The 16,407-nt window shown below is 50.8% G+C and overlaps 2 long non-coding RNA genes across 3 annotated transcripts; one reads left to right on the top strand and one right to left on the bottom strand.

Moving 5' to 3' along the window:
• Positions 1 to 567: 567 nt before the first annotated feature.
• Positions 568 to 5,725, bottom strand: LOC128137700 (uncharacterized). The gene is made up of 2 exons (XR_008233800.1): positions 5,569 to 5,725; positions 568 to 1,947 (listed from the first exon to the last, which is right to left on the bottom strand). It is a non-coding gene; the product is annotated as an uncharacterized LOC128137700 (long non-coding RNA).
• A 2,052-nt stretch (positions 5,726 to 7,777) lies between these two features.
• LOC128137558 (uncharacterized) lies at positions 7,778 to 14,739 on the top strand. 2 transcript variants are annotated; one of them, XR_008233730.1, is made up of 3 exons: positions 7,778 to 7,946; positions 13,528 to 13,626; positions 14,006 to 14,739. It is a non-coding gene; the product is annotated as an uncharacterized LOC128137558 (long non-coding RNA). The 2 variants fall into 2 exon arrangements; XR_008233729.1 differs by having other exon boundaries at positions 13,528 to 14,739.
• The last annotated feature ends 1,668 nt before the right edge of the window (positions 14,740 to 16,407 follow it).

Here is a 16,407-nt window from a genome sequence, read left to right as displayed (position 1 = left end):
AGGGGGAGCGTCGGGGGGGGCCCCGAGCCCCGGAGCGGACTCGCTGGCAGGACTCGTTAGGCGCGCGACTGACCGAACGGACGCCGGCCGGCCGGCCCCGTTGCCCTCCGGGCTGCGTTTGCGCTCCCTTTGCACGGGGCGAGGGGCCGTGAGGGAGCCCAGGGGAGGAGGAGGTGAGGCGCTGGGGGGGGTCGGGCCATGCCCCCCCCGTTCCTGCTGGGCTCCAGCTGTTGCAAATATTCTGGTAAAGAAATCAAAATTTAATCACGTAGAAGAGTTAGGTTTGATTAAGAAGTAAAATTGTGAAGCGTAACGTATAGGATTGTTACGTTTGAAACGTAGCCATAGAAACTTTAGGAACTGCATTACGTGTGACTATCGGAACCTTAATATTGTTAAGGTTGGAAATAGCTAACCCTAGAAACCTCACCAGGAAGTTACAGGTTTTTCTATGTTCCGTTTCAAGAAACGAAGGAAACCGTCGTGGACGCCAGTTTGCTGCTTGGAAACCCCCTTACCCTTCCCATCTTGATTTGAGTATCGAAGATTCCAGTCAGTAGAGCTAAGTGTAACTGACCAATGATTGTTTTTAAATAAGAATATTGATAAGGTTATATAATCAAAGGACCAATCCTTAGAAAGGTTAAATTTAAGAACGAGCATAGTATGCCTTTTTATGGAAAGAGCTTATGTAACAATGACCTGACAGAAAAAGTCTGTAAAAACTGACGGATTTTGATACTAAGTGGGACACGCCTTTGGAGGAGCGATCCCCCGTGTCCCCAGCGCTGCGATAAACTAAGTGCCCGCTTCTTAACTTCACGTTGGTGTTAAGGAGTTCTATTCCGGATTTCGGTAACGGTTTTGGCGACCCAGACGGGACCTTGCGAGTGAGACTGGACGAGATCGAGTGTCGATCGAACTCCGGCCGGCGCCGAGGTATTCTCGGGGAGAACCATCGCCCTCGACTCACAAAGCTCCTCGCGGCGTTCCCTGGAAAAAAGGTAAGGCGCTGCTGCTTTGGAATTTGTTTGGAAAGCCTGCCCGTGAGGCGCGGCGAAAGCTTCGCAGGGTTGGGGCTTGGAGGGTACCCGTTTGCAGTGGAAGCCTAGGCGTCTGCCCCTAAGTCGTAAGCGAAAGCTATTGCTGGGTTGGACTTTGTGTATTATTTGGGACAACTGTCATTTGCGTTTGTTTGGTATTTGGGATTTGAATGTATATAAGTATAATGGCATTAGCAAAATTGTTTAAGAATAAGAGTGCAGGAAATAGAACTGCTGATGAAAAGATACCAAAACCATCACCGTTGGGATGTTTGTTGGCACACTGGGGTGAATTGCAGGAAAAATGGGAAACAAACAGAACTTTGAGTTATAATACTATATTGCAATTACTGTTGTTTTGTAGGAGAGAGAGTAAATGGAATGAAGTGCCATATGTCGATTTGTTCTTTTTAAGTGAACGCAGCTGACGGGGACCGGAGGGGAGTCTCCCAGCAGAAGCTCTGGTTACAGCTAAACTGGGAGAACAGAAAATTGAATGTGAATTGATGCTAGAGTCACCTTTTCAGTTTTAAATACCTTAGAGGGAGAGTTAAGTTTTGAAGAAATTGGTGGTGTTGGTGCAACAAGTGAACGAGAAACTAGACCCTTCTTTAAATCTTTAACAATGAAATTAGGAAAGCAATGGGTCACTCAGCAGTTTTTGTATGTGCCAAATTCTCCTAAACTCCTGTTAAGGGGAGATCTACTGGAGAACTTAGAGGCAGAAATTAAATTAAAAAATGGAGAGATTAAAATTTTAATTCCAGAAACTAAACGTATCGAAGCAGTGGCTTTGTTGTTACAGGATGGTTACCGAAAGCAGAAGATCATACCAGTCAAAGTATAATGCTGTAATTCCAATCGTCTGGACTGGGAAGTTCCCGGTAAATCCAAAAAGCAGAACCTGTGAGACTGGATTTAAAGCCAGGATCGAATCCGCTACGAATTAAGCCATACCCCCTAAAACTGGAAAGCCGGAAAGGGTTACTATTGATAATACAAAAATTTTTAAGATATAAATTGTTAACAGAATGTGAATCCAAATATAACACCCCGACCTTGCCTGTTAAAAGGCTAATGAAAAAGATTATAGATTAGTTCAACACCTCAGAGCAATAAATCAAATAGTACAAGATATTCATCCGGTAGTAGCAAATCCTTATACTTTGTTAACAACCCTAACAGAGAAACGAGAACGGTTCACAGTGTTAGACTGAAAAGATGCCTTTTTCTGTATTCCCTTGGATCCCAACAGTCAAGAGCTTTTTGCTTTTGAATGGGAAAATCCTGAGACAGGGAGAAAAAGACAATATACAGGGACAGTCTTGCCTCAAGGCTTTAAGAATAGTCTTACCATTTTTGGAAATCCATTGGCACGAGAATTAGAGCTTTGGAAGAAAGAAAATAATCAAGAAATCTTGTTGAAATGTATGGATGATCTGTTAATTGTAGCTGAGATGGAAGAACAACGCACAAAGTTAACTATTAACTTTTTGAACTCTTTGGGAATCAGTGGATAGCGAGTGTCAAAAGAAAAAACCCAAATAACCCAGAAAGAAGAAACTTATTTGAGTTTTAAAATCCTAAAAGGACAGAGACAATTAGGAACTGAGAGCAAAGAGGCAATTTGTCGTCTCCCCGAACCTAAGACTAACAAATTAATGACGAGCATTTCCGGGAACGGTTGCGTGGTGTCACCTGTCGATTACCAGTTGCGGCTTGCGGGTCCGACCTTTGTAGGAGCAGCTCAAAACCTCAAACAATGGATTGGACTGATGCCGAGAAAGCTACTTTCAAAGAATTGAAACAGGCTGTAATAGGGGTGCCAGCCCTAGGCCTGCCGGATCTCACAAAGACATTTGAACTTTTCACTCGCGAAAGAAGAGGTATAGCTCTGGGCATGCCGGCCCAATATTTAGGGCCAAGTGGGCGAGCTGTGGCCTGCTTCTCGAAGCGATTAGATCACGTGAGTCTGGGATGCTCTGGTCGTCTGAGAGCCGTCGCTGCAACTGTGCTACTGATCCAGGAAGCTCGTAAGTTCACCTGAGGACAAAGGATTACTGTACGTTTCCCATACGATAACTGTTGCGCTAAAACAGAAAGGGGGGCATTGGTTATCCCCTAGCAGAATGCTGAAATACCGAGTGGTGTTGCTGGAACAAGATGATGTTTACTTAAAAACTACTACCACCGTTAACCCTGTTGCGTTTTCAACAACTGATCAAGTTAAAGGAGAACTGGAACGTGACTGCTTGCAGACAACTGAAGGAGTTTACCCCAGCTGACTGGATCTCTGAGATGTGCCGCTAGAAGAAGCAGACTGGGAACTGTATACCGACGGAAGCGGTTTCATCTGTGAAGGAAAACGTTTATCCAGATAGACAATAACAACCGAGGAGGTAATTGCGTTGCGAACTTTGCCTTCGATGACATCTGCCCAAAAGGCTGAATTGATAGCTCTTATTCGAGCTCTGGAACTAAGTCAAGGAAAGCGAGTCAACATTTGGACAGACTCAAAGTACGCTTTTGGAGTAGTACGTGCACATGGAGCGATATGGAGAGAAAGAGGACTGTTATCTGCACAAGGAACCACCATTCAGCATGCAGAACAAATACCGAAATTGTTAGAAACCGTTCAAAAACCAACAGCAGTCACGATAACGCGCTGTAAAGCGCATCAGTTAGGTAAGACTGTTCCTAACGCAGGTAACCGACTGGCTGATAAAGCTGCTAAAGAGGCTGCAGAAAAAGGCATCCTAGCGCTAGTTCCAGAGAAAAGTATAAAATGGCCTAAAGAAACTCCAAATTATAATGAAAAAGATGGAAGAATTAATTGTTAGATTGCAGGCTAACAAAATGAAACAGGACAGGCTGTAACACCGACAGGTCAAATAATAGTCCCGCCCACGATAACAAGAGAAATTGCCCGAGCTGAACATAACAAAGTATATCGGGGAACAGAAAGTAAAATATGACAAAGATTGTTTAAACAATTATAAGCGGATGTGAAATTTATATATAAAATGATCCCCAAATCAGTAATAAGATTATCTTTGGAATTATTAAATAAGGAAATTTTTTAGGGGAATACTAGCAAATTGATTTTATAGAATTGCCTTGAAAAGAAGGATCTACCCTAGTTTTAGTTGATATCTTTACTGGGTGGCCCGAGGCTTTCCCTTGTCACACCGACAAAGCAAGAGAAGTAGTTAAAGTCTTGCTCAAAGAGATAATACCAAAATATGGGGTGCCTGTAAGAATGTCATCTGACAATGGCCCTCATTTCATAGCAAAGATGATGAGACAAGTCGAGCAAAGTATTAGCTATAGATTGAGACTATCACACCCCATATAGACCACAAGCAAGGGGGCGGGGGGGGGGGGGGGGCGGAGAAAGAATGAACTATACCCTCAAGCAACGGTTGAGTAAAATTTGTCAGGAAACCTCACTCACATGGGTTAAAGCCTTACCCATGGCTCTATTAAGAATCAGAGTATAGCCAGAAGAGAAAGAAAATTTAAGTCATTATGCAATGTTATATGAAAGACCGTATCAAGAGTCCTATGTTCTGAGTATCTGGAGTGGCTTTGGAGATATGTTTTTAAAAGGTGTTATGATTTCTTTGAGAAATTCTTTTCAAGAACTTCGTCAGTATGTCTCCGCAGCTGGACCCTTAGAATTGGACGTAGCAGCGCATCCCTTCCGACCAGGAGATTGAATATATATAAAATCACTGAGAAGTGGAAAGGACCGTATCGAGTCATTTTAACAACACTTAGAGCAGTAAAGGTCTGGGCGAAGAACCTTGGCTTCATTATTCAAGACTAAAGAAAGCACCAACAGGAAATTGGAAGTCTAAAGAAACTGGCCCTTTGAAACTGAAAACCTATAAGTAAGTTTCACATTATCTATTTGGGAAAACAATTGTGTAAAATTTATAATATTGGGGTTGCTATTAGGAATGTTGTCAAGGGCAGTAATCTTTTTGTGTGTTATAGGGTTTAAGTATTTTTTTTGAGGGGTTCTAAACATAAACAAAATGAAACAATTATTGTTTGAGCTATTAATCTTGATATTAACCGTTTCTGTAATTTTGATTAAAAAAAAAAAAATTCTAGTTTTGGAATTGATTCGAAGTTTTGTAAAGACACAAAATTTAACCTCGATAACAGCCTGCCTTCCGATTCCAAAGTCAGATGAAAATCTAGTTCCGTGGAGAATACTGACACTGAATTTAACCAAAACTTGAGAAAAGACGTAGAACAATGAGAATCATTTTAGCAAATTAAATTGGATGGATTTAAAAGGCAATTGTTTTTTTAAATTTGAAAGAAGGAATTATAGCATTTTGAATTATAACATTACCAAACCATCCACCTCACGGACAAAAGAATAAATTTATCGCCCTTCGGGAGAAACTTGTACAAAGACCCCTTGGGGCTGTCAGTTGCCAAAACCGTAGAGACAAGTGCAGAAAGGAACTTGGGACCATATTTAAAATATAAAACGATGTTTGGAATTTACTGGAGTTCCAGGATCCTTGTTAGATCCACCCAGAGTCAGGACCATCTAGGGAAATTTAGACTGGTTTAGACATACAGAGAAAAATCACACATCCTAAAGAGAAGGGTATGAAAGTTTAGACTTGCAACTCCTCTGACCCCCAAATCCAAAGACTTTCTCTAGTAGCTAAAGCTCTAAGATGGGGCATGTATTTGTGGAAAGTAGAATAATATTTTAAATGATCCTGGGTCCCCTCTTAATAATGGAAAAAAATTAGCTTGGAATTGACTGTAGTAAAGGACAGGTGAAAAGTTTAGGGTTAACTGTTTGGGTGAATAGTGATGATATACGATCCACTCACCTTCTCCTGAAGGACAAAAGCAAATAATGGACTTTAGACTTAATAACTCTATCCTCTCTCTGGAAGAAATCTCCCTTGCGGCCTCGGCGGTGGACCTGGGTAAATCGAAAAGATGATACCTGGCAATTGCCAAGTCTTAGAACTAAAATAAGACGGGTATTAAAATCTGTATTTTTACCCCAGCGAGCAGCTCGTCAAGAGTCATCTTACTTTGACATCTTTCATTCCATAAACGAAGCGCCTGCTTCTGAACTTCCCATGGGTGTTGTGGAGTTTTATTCGGGATTTCGGTACCACAGCTGCGGGCCGGGGCTGGAGGAGCCCCAGGTGCGGGCAGTGAGGCTGATGGCGACGGCCCCTCCCTGGGAAGGGGGGGCTGCCGGGGGAGGGGCCGCGGCGGGGCCGGTGGGAGCCCAGGCAGGAGCGGAGCGGAGCAGAGCAGAGCGGTGGCCGGGCTGCGGCTGCCCCTCGGGAGAAGGTGAGCGGGGCCGGGCGCCCCTCGGACCGCGACCGTCCCCGGCGGGGGTGGCCCGGGGGAGGTGGGGGCCGCCTGTGCCGAGGCCGGGGGGGGGGGCCGGGGCCCTGGGGGCTCGCGGGGGGCCGGGAGCACGTGGGCCGGGGGGGGCCCGGGCCCCGTGGCGGGGCTTGCGCAATCGCCCGGCGGGTCCCGGGGAAAGCCCCGAGGAGGACGGCGGGGTCCGTGCCAGACGCGCGGAGCGGCAGCGGGGCGGGGGGTGCCGCGCCGTGCCGGAGCGGCGGCGGCGGGCGCTGCCCGGAGCCGGGCGGGGGGTGCCGCGCCGTGCACGGAGCGGCGGCGACGGGGACTGTCCGGCGGCGGGCGGCGGGAGCGCGCCGGAGCTGCCCGGAGCGGCGCTGGGGGCTCGGCGGGGACTGCGGCTGCGCCGGCGTGGGGGTGGGCGGAAACGGAAGCGGCGTCCCCTCGGGGCATGCCGGGAGCTGTAGTTTCCGCGGACTCGGCGGCCGGGCAGCCGCGTGGCTCTCGGGCGCGGCGTAGTCCTCGCTGCTGCCGCCGCCGCGGCCCCCGGAGTGCGACCAGGTCAGACTCAGGAGCGTTGCCGGTTTCGCGTGGTTTTCCGCGGGCTTCCCGCTGCGCCCGCTCCCCGACCAGCCCTCCCGGGCGCATGCGCCGTCCTGCGCGTGGGGCAGCCCGGCGCTCGCGCGCCGGCTCCGGCCCCTCCGGCGCATGCGCGGTCCCCGGGAGCAGCGTGGCGGCGCGCGGGTCTCGGCGGCAGCGGGCGAGCGCCGGGACCGCGGGTGAGGCGAGCGATCCCCTCCGGCGGGGGCGGGGGCGAGGGCGAGGGGTGCCTCCTGCCCGCTGGCCGCCCGGGGCTGGCGGGACGGGAAGCTGCGAAGCGGCCGCCGCGGCAGGCTGCCGGTCCGCCGGAGGCGAGCCGGGCCAGGGCAGCGCCGGGGAGTTCCCGAGAGAGAGCCGGTAGAAGGGAAGAGGGGACGGAGGCGGGCACCCCCCAGGCGCGGCCAGCGGGCGCCCGCCCGAGTCGCCAGAGCTCCCCCGGCCCCGCTCGGCCCGCGCGGCTGCCCCCAGCTCCAGCCCCTCCCCTGAAGCCTGCGCTGTAGCCGCAGGCAGCCCCCGAGCCCTGTCGCGAGGGCAGCAAGCTGGCCCTGCGGTGGTCTGGAGTCTCCCTTAACGGGGGTGCCGTTAGCAGCGGCGCGGGGAACGAGCGGCGTCTGCGGAAGCCCCTGCGGAAGGAGGGGCTCCGGCCAGGGTCGAGCTGCGGTAATAACGATCACTGCTGCCTCTTTCCCTCTCCCAGAGGCCACGCTGTGGGTGCGGTTGTCCGTTCGTCCCCTGGGGATGCCGTTGACTGCAGCAGCCTCAGGCTTGCGAGGCTACGTGTCTAGGAGGCCTCATCTCGTAAGAGCTGTGAGACGCTCGCGTGTTCCGTTACGCGGAGGACAGCCAAGCGACGGGAGTTCCAGAAGAGGAAGGGAGGAGAGAAGGAGAAAGAAGCGTCTGAGCTGGCAAGGTCTCCTGGCAGCTCCAAGAGCGAGAGCTGCGGTGAGTCCTGGGCCCTCGAGGCCCTGTCGCTCCTCTTGTGTGTCCCGGTCCCTCCCTCCCCCTCTCCTGGCCCCCTCGCTTTCCCATGCTGCTGTGACGTTTGGGGTTTTTTGGGTGGTGTTTGTGTTTTTTGGTTTTTTTTTTTCTTCCCTGTACCTCTCCTCTTCTGTCTATTCTCTTGTCCTGCTCCCTCTTCCTCTCCCCCTTTCTCTCTCTTGTTCGACTGCCCCCCTTCCTTTTTCTCTCTGCGTTCTTGTCCTGCTCCCTCTCCCTCTTCCCCGCCCCGCCGCCCCCCGTCTTTCTCCTGCAGCCAGTCGCTGTTTTTTCCTTTTCCATCTCCTTGTCCTGATCTGCATCCACCTCTTTCCCCGCCTCCCAATTTCTCTGGCCTGTTCCCTGGCGTTCTTTTCCTCTCTGCGCCTGTACGTGCCGCTCTGTGTCCCTGCCTTCCTATCTCTCTTCTTTCTACTTTCTCTTTCTCTCTCTATCCCTTTGTCTTGCTCGCTGTTGCTGTTTATTTTTGTCATTCTGGATCTCACTGTCCCCGTCCTCCTTCCTGTTCATCTCTTACTCTCTCTGACCCTTTGTGCTGCTTCCTGCCCCTTTTTTATTCACCCTCCCTCTCTCTGCAGGGCTCCTGATACTTCTCTTTCTAAATTCCCCAACCCCCTGTGCTTCTCACGGTCTCTCTCTTTCTCTCTCTCTCGTTGCCATTGTTCTTGTCTGTCGCTCTGTCTTGCTTCCTGTCCCGTCGTTTCTCGCTGTATCCCTTTGTCCGGCTCCCTGCTCGTATTTGTATTCCTCTCTGTCCTGAGGACCGTCCCAGTTTTTTATCTCCGTCCTGCCGCTGTCCTGATTTGTCCTTCTCTGCCATGTTCCCTGTCCCTCTTTCTGTCTCTTTTCCTCTGTCCCTGCTGCTTATTTCTCCATCTGTCCAGACCCCCGTCCCTTCCCCCCCGCCCCGCCTTGCTGTCCCTCTGCCTTGCTTTCTTTCGCTACCTTTTCTGTCTGTCTCTCTCTGCCCCGTTCCCTCTCCCGTCCTTTCTAACTGTGTCCCCCTGTCCAGCTAGCTGTCTCTTCTTTCTTTGTTCTGTTCCTCAGTATTTTTTTCTTTTTCCGTATCTCTCTCCCACTGCCCATCGCAGTTGGTTTTCTCCCCTCCGCTGCTGGCCTGCTCTTTGTCCCTTTTGTCTCTCCCTGTCCTTCTGTCGTGCTCCCTGTGTCTATTTAATCCCTTCATCTCTGTCCTGCAGCCCGTCGCTGTTTTTTTTTTCCTCTTCCGTCCCTTTGTCCTGCTCCCCGTCCTTGTGTCTCTTTCCCTTGGTTCTGCCTCCCGTCCCTTTTTCCTTTCTTGCTCCATCTCTCTGTCCTGCTCCCTATCCCTCTCGCGCTCTCTCTGTTTCTGTGTCCGTCTCCTTGCCTTTCCCCACGTTCTCTGTCTTGTTCCCTCTTTGGTTTTCTTGTTTTCCGGGTGGCTGGGCCCGGCTACCCGCGGGGGTGCTTCGGCTCGGGGGTTTGGGGTGGGGGCCTGGCCGTGCCGGCCATGGCGGGGAAATAAAGCCTGAAACGGCGATCGTGAAGCGACGCCCTGCCTGTGCTGGGGCTGCCCCGCAGAGGCGTGGGGCCGGGCCCTCCGCCGGTCCCGAGCACTCCCCAAAACTGCGCGTGGGGCCCCGGGGGTGCAGGGCTGTGGGGTGGCTACGCTCGGCGTCGCCCGCGGGCGCTGCAGGGTCAGAAATGGAGAACAAGTTTTCTGTTCCTGGGGCTTGACAACAGGCTCGCCTGGCTGATTTTGGGGCTCGGAAACAGACCGAGCTGCTGCGCGGCTTTGGGCCCAGAAACAGAGGTCCGGCCCTGCGTTTTTGGGCCTTGAGAACAGGCTCGGCAGCCGGGTTTTTTGGCTCCCAAATGGGCCCCGAGTCAGCCGGCGTGGGGGCCAAAAGCGGGAGCCGGCTTGGCTGGTTTGGCAGGCGGGTGGGAGGGTGTGGGGAGCTGCGGGGGGAAGCAGGGGGTGGGCAGGGCGCGTGGACCCTCCCCGGAGATGGGGGTCTGGTTGTGTCGGACGCCGAAGTTCGGGAGGCCGGCACGTAGCCGGCCGAACTCAACATCTGCGATGGTCTGGGGGGGGGAAAGGCGCTTTTCAGACCCCACGTGCCCTCTTTGAGTGCAGCTCTTCTTTCTGCGCTGCTCAGAATAGTTGTTCGGTAATTAATCGCCCAAACTAACGCATATTTATACGGCGCGTAACTCTGATGTTTAATCCTAATGCTCCGGTTTTGACAGCAGTTGATATACAACCTTATGGAAAGCCCAGGCCGTTGCACATAGCTGGAACTTGTAAGGAGAAGCAGCTGAAATCAGCCGGAGCTTCAGTGCGGAGCTGGGGCTTCAGTGAGCCAGAACTGTAGCAAGCGGGAGCTGGAACGAGGCGGGGTGTCCGCTGTCTGGAGCGTGCGTTAGCCAGAGGCAAAAGTACCTGCGGCTGTAACGAGCAGGAGGCGCGATGAGCTGGAGCGTCTTTTTGCTGGAGCATCCGTCGGCCGGACCGCGCTCCCAGCACGGCCGAAGAGCGGCCGGGCGCAGGCAGGGCTGTCCGCAGCGAGCGGCTCCGAGCAGCAGGGAGGTGAGTTGTCCTTCTGCCAGCGGGGAGCCCGGCCTCTTCCCTCGGGGATGCGATCCACGCCACGCTCCTCTCTCTGCGTGGAGGGTCTCGCCCGGTCCGTTCCCGCGGGCGGAAGCGAGGTGGGGGTCCCCCGGCTCTCCTGGGGCAGCCCCCCCCCGCGAGGGGGCGCGGGCGAGGTGTCGTCGTCCCCTCGGTACCGGGCAAAGGGGAGAGAAACCGGCCGGTGGGAGCTCCTGGGGTGCAGAGCCCTTCCGGCAGAATCCTCCCCTGTCTTTTCACCGTTGGCTGGGTGTGACAAGCAGGTTCATTCCTTTGTCTCCTCTTTTCCCAGCGTCACCTTCCGCGTCACACGAAGAAAATCCTGCGTGGTTAATTCCGCTTGCCGCTCAGGTAATCGCACGTATCGGGCTGGGGGAGCGGAGAGAAACACTTGCGAGTTCGAGGGCACTACAGATGCTCCACGTTAAACCCACAGAAAAGGCAAATTTGCTGCTAGTGCAGAAGAGCTGATGGAAAAATTGCTGTAACAGATCGTGCCCTGTTCCTGAACTGGTCCCTTGATATGTTTGCGTTTCAGGTGAAAGAACGAAAATTCATGTCTGGTAAATTCAGAGCTGCCTGTTAGCTTCTTTAGGGTCGAGTGTTTCTCTTCTCTCTGTTCATACTGATTTTATGGGCAAGTTGGAGATAGCCTTTTATTTTTTTTAGGTATAACTGAATTTTTAGGAATATGTGGTGTCCCTGTAGTTCACTTTTGAGCACCTAGATGCCAGTAGAGATGTAATGGGTGAAACATGATGGAAACTGGTACTTAAACTTGATTTTTATTTGTATTTTATTTTTTTTTTTTCTTCCCCATTAAGAGTGGTGATGGCGTGTCGTCCCGTGGCACAATCCCCATTCCGTTCAGCGGAGTCTTCAGTCTAGGCCTTTTAAGTAAAAAAGTTTGTCCTTCCAAAAAAGGACTAGTCGTTCATCGGACCGAGGCGTAGACTTGGAGAGTCGCTTAAGTACGTGATCGGAATTAAAGCCAACTTTCAGTTAATGTTGCTGCTGTTGGTCTTTGCTTTCATTGCTTTCTCCACCACTCTGTCATGGTTGGGAGCTCTGAATCGTAATTTTTTTCAGTCTCTAGCACATTCCACACCCCCCCCCCCCCCCCCCCCCAAAAAAAAGGAGAGGCAGTGTCTAAAAGTGAATTAGTTTCCTCACAAATGCGTGAGTAAATAAAATCTGAGTTATGATGATTAAAACCATAAAAATGACACCAGTCCTGCAGATCTGGACTATTTCTGAACAGGCATTCATCACACGCAAAAGTCGTCAGGGTACGGGTCACCTGTGCTTCATGCTCTGATGAGACAAAATGCTGAGGCAGGGATGAGCTCTGAAAGAAAAAAAAAAAAAAAAAAAAAAGGATACAGGGTCACGGTTTTGTTTTGTTGTTGTTTGTTTTTAAAGAGTGCATTATTGACTGGTGCCAGCCTGCAGAGCTCTTCTGCTGCCTGACCTCTCCTTCTCTTTCATGGCTGTAATTGTCATTTGGATAATCGTAGAAGAGCAATTAAGTTACTTGCCTCTGTGAATGTGCTGGTAATACCAGGAAGGCAAATGCTTGAACCAGTAGTGAATAACTTGGCTACAAGTAGAATTTCTGAAGGAAGAACAGCAGCAGCAACAGGAAGCAAATAGCAAGTGACCAAAAATTTGCGTGTGTCAAACGCATCGAAGCTTTATTGCCAAATGTTGTTTGGCAATATGTTCCAAATGGCTTTTTTTTGGTAAACGTAAACTTTCAGGAAGTTCAGGGTTGTGCGTGGCAAAACGCGTCCCTCTGCGTACGCATCCTGCTAGGTAAATAGCATGGGTCAATGGCAAGTCCAGCGGCAGGGCTGTTGTTCCCTACTCTCGACGTTGCCGTAGTAGCGTTGCGGTATTGAGACCTTAACGGACGGGCTGAGGAATGGAAGGAGAATGCCCGTTTTCTGTAAGGGCTCAGAATGCCGACCCTTTTCTCTGCCTGCCGCTCCCCTGCGCGTGAGATGAAGCTGTTTTATTTTTCTCCCTTGTTCCTGGTCTAAATATTTCTGGAGCTGTTGCTGCTGTGGGTTTGCAACTTGTGTTACTGCGTTTTTGTAGCATTCTAGCGATGGGTCGTTTCTACTGTGGCGAAGCATCGAGATACGGTTTTCGGTTTAAAGCGTCAGAAACTACATTCACCGAAACCGGTAACTGGCGGCGTAGGTGAAACCGATCTGGCGCGTGCAGCTGTGCTCGCAGGGATGCTCGGTGGCTCCTCATCAAAACGGCGAGGGGTGTGTGTGTGGACATCCGTAGGGTCGCGCTCTGGGTCCGAGAGCGTTAACGTATTTTTGCTGTTGGAAGATGGAATGGAGCGTGTGCCTGTTAAATCTCAGGGCAGTCAAAAGCTAGGAGGGACCCTGAGCGGGTTTGGTGGCACAACTGCGGTTTTAAAAGATCTTGACCGTTTGGAGCAACGGCCTGGAAAAAATCATTCCGTTTTTGCAACGAGGCAGTTCACAAGGACAGATGTGTTGCTGTGCTCTTTAGCAAAAATACTCGGCTTGGGACATATAGGGTGATGAAGTCTTGGCTATACTAAGGCTTGAGAAAATGTATGTAGGTCTCTATGTCTGTCACCTGCGTGTATCTAGGAAAGGGAGTTCTAGTGAAACTAAAGTTACCAATGAGTCAAAAAAAAAAAAAAAAAAAAAAAAAAAAAGGCACAGTTGTCTGAAAAATGCAAAAGCTTTAGTGGCCTGTGTCAACAGCTGTACCGAAGATGATGCAAAAATACTTTTTGCTCTGCTCAGTCGTACTGTCTTCACAAACCTTCACAAAAAAAGGCAGCTTTGGATTCCTACCCAGTTTTATGCTAAAGTTTTGTTTTGTTTTGTTTTTTTGTTTGTTGGGTTTTTTTTTTCCCCCCTCTCTCAGGTGGATGTCAGCTGCCACCATTTCACCGTGGTTGCCCTTTCTTCTGCCGTGAAAGTACAAGACAGATGGAAAGATTCCGCAGTGGTCTGCAAGTACAAGGTACGCCTACGATGTGTGTCTGCATTTTTCCAAAGGTACTTGTAGTATGGACTTTAAAGTTAACATTAAGAATGTGCCAACTCTCCTTCCACATTTTTTCTGTGAAATATTTTAATACGAATACTAAAACTAAGGTCTGTTCTGGAGCACGTTACGCCTACGCCAGGTTGACTTCCCTCTGTCTATTTCCTCTTCCTGAAAGCACGTAATCTTCTGTTTCCGTGCGCTTACTAGTAAATGATACCGTGAAAATAATTTTGTACTAAAAGAGGGGAGAAACTGTTCGTAAGAGTTCAGCTGTTCAGAAGAAACGGGCTTTGTTTTCACGATAAAAGCTTTATGCTTCTGCAGTCAATGAGTTTTTTTAAATATCTTACAGGAGTACTCGACAACCTTACTGAGATAACTAGCACCTGTACTAAAAGCAATCAAGGTCAAAGAAGAGACGCGGACAAAACAGGACAAACTGGCGTCGCTTCCGTGTGTTTTCCAGGTTTTCCCAGGAAGCATCAGCAGCCTTGTAACTAGTGACAGTGAGTCCTGAGGTGGTTTTGGTGAGTTACTGCTTCAATAATGTATTTTTATTGGATGTATATAAACATGGGCACACCCTTTTAGTGTAAAGTGAATTGTTGAGATTTATTCTTTATTTTTCATTTTGCTTTTTGAAGTTTTCCACTTCACTTTCAGCTTTATTCACCAAACGAGCAAGATGCAAAGCAGCAGCAGCAGCGCAAGGGCTGTAGCTGTTGCGGTGGATCCGTAAGCGTAGATTCTGATTGCGTACGACCTCGTCCCGCAGCCTCCCAGGGTTATCTCCCTGCAGCAGTGCTGTAAGGAAGGGAGGAGACGTTTTCCAACACCGGCAAGAGTGTTTACTTGTATGCTAAGAAGGTGTTCAAAATGGTATCGATTAGCCTAAATGCTGATTTTAAGCGTTCAAATCGCTCTTAACTTTTAAAGGAGGTGGTGTATTTCGAGCTGACCTGTTTACCTGGAATCCTCCTTTAGCTCAGCGACTCTTCTTGTGCACCCCCAGCCTCCGCTGGCAGGGCGGTATGAGAAGCTGGAAGGTCCTTGACTTAGTATAAACACTGCTTAGCAACAACTAAAGCGTCGGTGTGTTGTCAACATTGTTCTCATCCTAAATCCAAAATGGCCCTGTACCAGCTACTCAGAAGAAAATTAACTTTATTCCAGCCGAAACCAGGACAACCCCAACCCCCCTGATTCTGGGTCTGCAACGGGAAAAAACCGAACGGATTTGGGACTCCTGGGAAAGCCAAATCCGCCTGGATTTGTGCAGCTGGAAAGCAAAAAAACCCACCCCGTTTTCATGCACAAAACCACAACCAAAAGATCTCCCCTTTTTATGTTGTGGAAAAGCACTGAAACACACCCCAAACTGAGTATTTTGAAAAAGCAGAAAACTCCCCAGTTTGGGGAAGATTGGGGGTGAAGCACAGGCAGTTTGAGGGGCATTGCTGGGGGTCCTCCCGGTGTGGATTCTCTGTTGCGGGTTATCCCAGGTGAGTTACCTGCTGTGGATTATCCCGGGTGGACTCCCTGGGGTAGGTCATCCCCACCCGTGTCCCCCCGTGCACCTTTGTGCCCTCCCCTACCCTCCCGCCGTGTGTGTTTCTCCCCCATATGCCCCCCTGTTGCTCCGGCCCGCCCCCTTCACCCACGCGAGTTTTTAACCCACGCGAGTTGTTTCCCCCCGCATCCCCTGCTCTCCTATCTCCTGCCCCCCCCCCCCTTCCCCTCCTCCGTATTCCACACACCCACCCCCCCCCATCATCCGTCAGGCTTCAGACCCCTGGCATGCTGCGTGCACCCCATTCTCTGTCATTTTTTTTCTTCTTTTCCTTACAAGTTGTTGTTGTTGTTTCTTTTTAATGGTTCAACTGTTTTTGTTTCAAGCCACGAGTTTTTCCACTTCCGCCCTTCCGATTGTCTCCCCGTCCCACTGGGGGCGGGGGAGCGAGCGAGCGGTCGCGTGGGGCTTCGTTGCCGGCTGGCGTTAAATCACGACACGAGGTGAGTTGGAAGCCCTGCCTGGCTCATGCTGGAGGCTCTCTGTGTTCCTCCTGCCGTCTTGACGGGCCGTCCTTGTTCTTCATTGCCGCTTTATAGCGAGCGCCTCTTGCTCCGTAAGCAGCAGTGCTCGGGCCGTGCAGGTACTGCGCGTTGCAGGCAGCAAAGGGCAATTGTGACGCTTGCTGGCGGGAGCGGCAAGGAGTGCGGAGCCATGCTCCTGTAGGGAGCAAAGGTGGAACCTCGAGGGCTCTACGGTCATCTGCTGAGGACATCTAATATCCCGACGCGCCTCTTTTGCTTTCCCTGCTTCCCGTCTAATTACTTTGCACGCCGGAGGGCAGGGCGGTAAGTAACACCGTGCAGCGTCTCTTCGATAAGAGACAAGCCCCGCCCAAGAAGCCTTGCGTGCGTGCAGGATTAGGAGAGCAGAGTTGTGATAGCACAGAGGTGAGGAAAGGTGCGCCCACCCCAAGAGAGCCCCAGGATCGCCAGGGTATCGCTCACTTGCAGGTCGGCCGCTCGCATCTGGTCCGCTGGGACGCGCCGTTTCCTGCTGAACAGAGCTGCCCCTCTGGCACGAAGCAGCTTTGGGTCTCTCGTGGCCTGCCTTCAGGCTGTCACCTGAACCAGGCGTTATTATTTTTTTTTTTTAAATCTCTCGCCAGCATCTGTTGACTGGCTGCTGTCCCTCCCACAACCCTGATGCCACGTGCAGACGGATACAGCAGTCCCTGGGGCTTG

This window comes from Harpia harpyja, chromosome Z (assembly GCF_026419915.1).
Source record: "Harpia harpyja isolate bHarHar1 chromosome Z, bHarHar1 primary haplotype, whole genome shotgun sequence".
NCBI classification, from domain to species: domain Eukaryota; kingdom Metazoa; phylum Chordata; class Aves; order Accipitriformes; family Accipitridae; genus Harpia; species Harpia harpyja.
The sequence above is the reverse complement of the archived record's forward strand: the minus strand, read 5'-3'. Positions and strand labels throughout refer to the sequence as shown.